This window comes from Glycine max, chromosome 19 (assembly GCF_000004515.6).
Source record: "Glycine max cultivar Williams 82 chromosome 19, Glycine_max_v4.0, whole genome shotgun sequence".
NCBI lineage: Eukaryota > Viridiplantae > Streptophyta > Magnoliopsida > Fabales > Fabaceae > Glycine > Glycine max.
In genome coordinates this window covers 27689465-27697232 of record NC_038255.2, presented here as the reverse complement: position 1 = coordinate 27697232, position 7768 = coordinate 27689465, and the positions used below count along the sequence as shown (strand labels likewise).

The 7768-nt window shown below is 34.5% G+C and overlaps 1 pseudogene; it reads right to left on the bottom strand.

The window, feature by feature from the left end:
• Nucleotides 1–5386: 5386 nt before the first annotated feature.
• On the bottom strand, nt 5387–6403 carry LOC100820192 (trypsin inhibitor A-like; annotated as a pseudogene).
• Between the last annotated feature and the right edge of the window lie 1365 nt (nt 6404–7768).

The following is a 7768-nucleotide window of genomic DNA, read 5'->3' as shown; positions in this document are numbered from 1 at the left end:
GTAATCATCCATATTAAGAGAAGTAGATGCACAAACACAACCAATGACTTTATAGCTTGAAACAAGTTTTTTTTTTTTATTTTTTTATTTTCTTGTCTCAATTTATCCAGCTCACTTTGTGTTGAAGCCAATTTAGTGAATGCATTTTTAAATCTCTTCTCAACTTATTGTTTGAAACAACAAGCCTTTGCGCTTCGTCATGAATTTCATTAAATGCTTCCTAGGCTTCTTCAAATTCAGAATTTGCCTCAATTTCTTTAATGGTTGAGGAGTCATTCATTGAATCTACCATCAAGCACACATTTGCAATATCTTCTTCACTAGAAGAGTCGGAGGATGTGGATGCATTGTCTTCCTAAGCTATATAGGCCTTTTTCTGTTTCTATTCTTTTTTCCTTTCTTTTCAGCAAGTTGTTTTCTAAGGTAGACAGAACATTCAAATTTGATGTGACCTTGGTTTCCATATTTGAAGCACGCGAAGGTGTTGTTGTTGTTCTCTATCTTTTTTTAAGGTTTAGAAAATTTTCTGTCCTTGAATATTTTGAGAAATTTTCCAAACTTCTTCACCATCAAGCTTAAATTCTCCACATCTTCGTCATCACTAGATCTTTCTTTACAATCTTCCTTTGAAGAATTAACCTTGAGTGCAATTCCTTTTCTTTATTTTTCTGTTTCTTCTGCATGAAATTGTTGAATTAAATCATGTTCATATGCAAGTAATTTTCCGAAGAGAGCTTCCATCGACATTGATGCTAAGTCCTTAGATTCTTTGATCGTTGTGATCTTTGGTTCCCAAGTTCTTGTATGATAGTTGAGGATTTTGATGTTTGGCTCATCATCTTCAAACATTTTTCCAAGACCAAGAAGGTGACTCACAATATGGGTGAATCTTGTTTGAAGTTTTGAAATGGTTTCTCCATTCTTCATTTGGAAAGCTTCATATTCGGATATAAGAGAGTGTTTTCTTGCTCTTCTTACATTTGAAGTGCCTTCATGAGTCACTTCAAGCATTTTCCATATCTCTTTTGCACTTTTGCACCTTGCAGTGCAAAAGAATTCATCAAAAGATAAACCCAAAGTTAAAATGCTTTTAGCTTTTTGATCATCTTGCACTTTTCTTTTCTCATCATTTTTCATCTCATCCCATTCTTTAGGTACCAATTCACCATTTACTTCTTTAGTTGGTATAAATGGTCCTTTAACAATAGCATTCCATGCATCGGGATCAATTGACTCAATAAAGATTTCCATTCTTTTTTGCCAAAGCGAAAATGTTCTCCCTCAAACAATGGAGGTCGATTGAGGGATGCACCCTCTTTGAAAGTGATTTGTTTATAGCACATTTTAGAAAAACTGTGATCTTGAACAACTTTCAAGATGTAGCTCTAATACTAATTGAAAAAAGATGATGAAACTCACAAACCAAGAGGAGGGGGGTGAATTGGTTTCTAAATCATATCAAACTTTAAAACCAAAGTTAAAAAACTTCTTTTATGAGATATCACAAACTTTTGATAATCCAATATTTAATCAATCATCCTTAACACAAAATCCTTTGTTAAAGTTATATCTCAAAAATATATTTTCTTTAACCCTTGGTAAATTGATTAAGACTGGAATGAGAAAGAAAGATAAGATCAAGAGAAGATGTACACCAATTTTTATACTGGTTCACTATCTATCTCTAGAGAAGCTAATCCAATTATCTAATCCAAACTGAATTAGATTTTCTATATGCATATAGAATTCTTACAAGCAATAACAATCAATCTTAGTTCCTACCCCAAAAAAAGAGACTAAGGTATCCAACCCTAGGGTCCTCTGTGAATAAGAGCCTAAAAGAAACCTACCCTTAGCCTAAACTAGATAAACCTATTCTATCATGCTTTCAGAAATTCATGCATATACTAACAACATGTAAAACACACAAAAAACTGAGTCAAGGAGAGACACAACCTGATCAATCACATGCAAGAACCTTTGCTTGAATGAATGAGTGTCTTCTTGAACTCAAGAGAAATTCATAACTCTCTTTTTACCATGAAAGCTTACGAAAATTGGAGTTTAGAAGTTGTGAGTCGCACACGTATTCTAAACACTTTTTCTTCTCTTTTTCTTCTTCATAAAAGTTAGAACACAAGGTGGTTATTTATAGAGAAAACAGTTATAACCACCTATAAATGATTAATTAGTCAATGCAATCAATTATTTCAAAGAAGTAATCGATTATGTTATCATTTCAATCGTTTAAAGTGTTCTTGATCACTTATGGGAACACTTTTAAGAGAGAAGTAATCGATTATGATCACCTGATAATCGATTAAAGTAGAGACTCATGAAAAATCAGTCATTGTCTCAATTAAACTATGCAATCGATTAAACCAAAACTCGAATCTCTCTGCAAGCTACACACTTGTGTAATCGATTACGATCAACCTTGTAATCGATTAAAACAGAGAGTTTTATGTATTGAAGAAGTTTTTAACTTTAGAAACAATCTTCTTACTTTTACATGGTGATGCATGATGTAGAGAATTTTTAAAATTTACAAGAATATGCATAAAGTTTTTTTTACAGAAAAGAATAAATAATGCTCTTGCATAAGGTTTGTGTCTTCTTCTTTAAAGCATCTGATATTTATAGCCTTCATCTTCTAGTATCTGTTGTCTCACAATGATTAGATTTCTGCACTTGATCTTCCTCTAATGATATTGGCTATTGGGGGCATTAAATGCACATCCTTTGTTTATGCAGAGAGTCTATTCTGGTTGGTTTTCGTGTTGAGTACTTCAACAAAAAAAAATGCAATTTTCAAAACAAAATGCATTCGACAAAAATGAAGTTGAATTGATTTTTAACTCAATTTTAAAACAGTTTTACATTCATTATCAAAACCAAGAAAAAAGGTTTTTTGAATTTGGATTTTAGTTTTAAAAAAAAATATTCTAACCACCATCACTATATTGCCACCACCATCCTCGCCTCCACCATTGCCACTGCCGCCGCTACTGCCAGTGTTCCACCACTGCCCCCACCTCTACACCCTGCTGTTGCTGCCTCACCACCACACCAATGTCACCATTGCCACCACTGCCACCACTACCATTATCGTTGCCGCCACCATTCCACCATCGCCACCACCACCACAATCGCCTCCACCATTCCACAACCATCACCACTGCCACCACCACCGAACCTCGCCTTTGCTGCCTCCACCACCATTCCACTATTGCAACCACCACCACCACCATTGTTGTCGCCATCATTTCGCCATTTCCATCGTCATTGTCCATGCTGCTACCATTATTCTAACCCAACATTGTTGTCGTTGCCACCACCACCAGTTGCAACTACCATCACTAGCGTCACCTCCACCACCATCGTTCCACCGCTACTATGACCATCATCGCCATCATTTTGCCGCCTCCATCGTCGTTGTCGTCGTCGTTGCCACTATTCCACTCACCACCACCCATAATTTTAAAAACTTAATCGGTGATTAACCTAGTTGCATTGGGGCACTGGGTCAATGGTTGAACCAATGGGTCACTAATTGACCCGCACCACCCAACCTTTATAAAAAAATTAAAATTTTATACTAAATGCTAATTGACTTGCATGACCTAACTCATTTCTTCCCTTGGGTGTGATCCGACTCGGGTCAGTGGGTCATTGGTTTAACCGCAAATCTGATCAGACCGTACCAGATGGCATCAGATTCAACGCATGATGCATCTGTTAGGCAATTTTACCCGACCAGACTTGCGGGTCGTGGTCGAATTGGTCGGTTTGGATTTTAAAACACTATCATCACTATTCCACCGTACTACTATCACCATCGCCACAATTGTTGCCGCCACTATTCCAACCCCACCATCACCATTCCACTTACACCACCACTATCGTCACCGTCACCACTCCCACCTCGGTCACTATCTCTACTACCACCATTATTTCATAGTAGAGTAGGATAAAATAAAACAGATGACTAATTTTTATTTATCTTCATTTTCAACATCTTTTTTAAAAATTAAAAACAAAGAATAAGCTAAAACTCAAAATTCAAAACTAAAACTAATTTTATTTTTTAAAAATTTTAAAACTTAAATTAAGCTAAACTTATGCTTTAATTGATTTTTGTGTTTTTTCATATTAATTTCTAGATCCTTTCAAAAGCTATTGCATCTGGCTTACGTTTTTTCCCTCGATACACAATACTTCCTCCATTTCTTTTTTTAAGACATCATTTTTTAGTCGTTCGAATTTGAGGTAGTTCTTGTTTTAGTTGCCTAATTAAAAATCTGTTTTTGTTTAATTTCACAAATTTTCCAAAAAAAGAAATATTCTTAGTCTCAAAAGTGAATTTGAGTGACTAAAAGGAATAGATTTTTAGTCCCTTTTAGTCTCTAAAGTGAATTTAAGGGACTAAAAAGGAGTTCAAAATTAAAAGTGTCACAAATTTAAATTAATTCATTTTTTAAAAGCTAACCTGTCATTAGAAAGTAGGTTTTTGGCTCCTCGAATTCTTGTGGCTATACAACTAAGTTCAACGTTGAACTCTACACTATCTTTTATGGTTTAGAGATCCTTTGGAACCTAGGAATCAAGCTACTTGTTTGTCAATCAGATTCCAAATTGGATGAGATAATCTTAATTGGTACACATCCTTTTCACCCACATAAGCCATAATAAGCCATTGATTTATATGACGAGGCTTTTTAGTTTTTTGGATGAGTTACTCTTAAATGTTACGCATCCTTTTCACCTCTCTTAACGCTATATGTTTAGTTGATGCTCTGGCATTGTAACTATCAGGGGCTAGTTTGCCTGTTTCTGTTATTTTTTCTACTTGTAAAAAACACATCAGCTTAAGCACAAGATATGCCCAAATCAAGGTTTTAAAATTGCGGTCACAACGTCAATATATTTTGAGACTCCACAATTACATCACAATCGTAGTTGCGATCACAGCAGTCATATTTTTCTGTAATATAAAAGTTTTCTGACTCATCACAACACAATGACAATCACAATTTAAAATCATGATCCAAATTAAAACAAATTTAACATCTATCACAAGGAAAGAAAACACCATCTAATACTAAAACGGACCTGTATTCCAGTGCCCTACGTATATACAATCAAGGACCATTTTGCTGAGCATAGATAATTACTAAAATAAGACCCGGGTAGTGCTTTGTCCCGGTGGATGGACGATCTTCAAGCTTAATCTGCGCTGATGCAAAAATCTTCCCAAAAAGGCTTAGATTTCACCATGCGCCCAAAAACCAAGTGCTTGGACTTCCGCAGATGACATTTTCAAATTAATCCTAAGCTAATTATTAATTACTGTAATACTTTAAATCCATGCATGAGTTAATTTCCTTAGGAGTTACGTACTCATCTAATACAATATCTGAGAAATTATGTGTGTGACAAATCATACAATAAAAGAAAGAAGGAGATATAAGGTAGGTGGGATGACTCAGAGAGAACGAAAGAGGAAAAAAAATTGTAAATTCAATCTTTTATACTGACTAACATTTGTCTTAAAAAGAATACTATAAAAGAAAGAAGGGTTTGACAGAGTATTTATGCAAAAAATAAAAAATAAAAAAAATAGAGTATTGAATAAATAAAAATGTCTACACAACATCACTCTGAAATCAAAACAGTTGCAACCGAAGGCATAAGCTTTGATTATTTTATTTAGTCTAATAACGCTAATAAACCAAAGCATTTATTTAGTCTTATACTCGTCTTTCACTCACTGGAAGGAAGCACAAGATTATTGAGGGCCAGTGGTGCTTCATCAAATTTCTGAAACACAACCAATAATAGATTGACCTTAGACACTACCAAATGCCTGATTCCATTATCATCAATATCAATCCCAATATCCCAACATGTGCTATCCTCAAGCAGTGGACAGAACACAAGCTTATAGCCGAAAGGTGAAGCTTTCTCAATTTTAAACCAACCATCTTCTGTATTTTTTTGCGCACCAATTTTAACAGCGGGTCCTTCTGGTAAACCATTGACAATAGTCCAATCACTAGGAATGCTGGAACACAGCGTTATAACTAAAAATGGTCCGAACTTAATGTTCAAAGGATAGCCTTCGGCGATAAAAGGGATTTTTAATGGGGATGAAATAATTGTTCCAATCCCCTTATCGAGCTCATGCGAGATTGCACAACTGTGAGAGGGCATATTTCGTTTCCAGTTGCGGTTGCTTTTATTCCACCCAATGCTGCTATATGTGACAATTTATAATATCTGCCACTATTTTGAAGAGGATTACCATCAATATCGAGCACGAAATCGAGGTGGCTGAAGGTAGGTATGAGGTGAAGAAGAAGGCACAAAGTAGAAAGAGAGCAATCAGGGTAGTACTCTTCATTTCTTAGGCTGCTATGGATTAATGGAAAAGGCTTTTCTATCTTGTTCAGTTGCCTGAATAAGCAGCAACATTAGAAGATAAATGAAGAAAATCACTTAAAAGATAATTATAATAATTAAAACAGATTATATCAGTTGAAGAGATAAACTTCTTGTATAAATTATATTATTTTGTAAATTAAGAAAATTATTTGTCTCTGTTAAATACATCTATAATTTTATAAATAGAGAGACATAGGCAGAAGCACAAAACACAACCTTTACACACCACAATTCATTGGAAAAAAAAATCTCTTTTCTTCTTTCTTTTTGTATTTCATGAGTGATTAATTTCTTTTTTAGCTAGGAGAGAAAAAAATTAAAACCTATTTAATGTAATTTTCTCACATTAATATATTGCTTGAATTAATTATTTGCCTTTTATACTTAATACTTTGTGAGCCTATGTACCTCATAGATGATTCCAGGAATTGATGTGCACTTTGGCAAGTCTCGTTGAAACTCAAACTGAATTGGATTGGGGTTATCTATAGGGATAAAATAATCTTGATTAAGTCTCACTAATTCCCAAATGATAATGTTCATTGCTTGCGTTGGTTTTCCAAGAGATTGTGGGATAGAATACATTAGTGACTTAGGAATGGACAATATGACGACATAGAAGTGTGAATAATTGCAACAAATAGGATAATTTGGAGTACAATCTTAACATCTCGACGTTATTGGTTTTGTCTATAATTATTATCGCTTCAACAAGTAACTTCTTACCTTTTCTCTTATTTTATGTTATTAAATTTTCAGCAGATTAATTTTTCTAGAAAAATATATTTTTATTTTCTGTTTTGATTAGTTTTAGTTTTAGGTAGTTTAAAATATAAAAACAAAAAAATATCTTTATCCATAAGGTTTTAATTTGAATATTCATTCTTACACTATTCCATTGGGAACCGATTGAGCTCCGGTTCAGTACTATACTTGGGATTTTATTACACTTGACCGACATAAATCCTAACATAATTAAAACGTTAACAAGGATGAGTGATTTTGGGTTTTTGTTTGTGTTGGGTTAGGGTTGGCAGAATATGTAGTAATTATGTTAAGATTTAGGTGTAAGTTGTGTTTGTTGATGTGGTTTGGTGTCTCGTTGGAAGTGTTTTGGTTAACATTTGTAGTTGTATGTGGTATAGGGTGAGTCAAGGTTGTGTATGAGTGGTTAAAATTGGGAGGGTGGGTTGTGTTTTGGACAGGGGGAATGTGTTTGGTGTGGGATGAATAAGAGTACAAGTAAGGCTGATGGGTTTCGAATAATAGGGTTAGGGTTGGTACTTACATGGGTTTGATTAGGGATAGGTTGAGCACAGGTTGG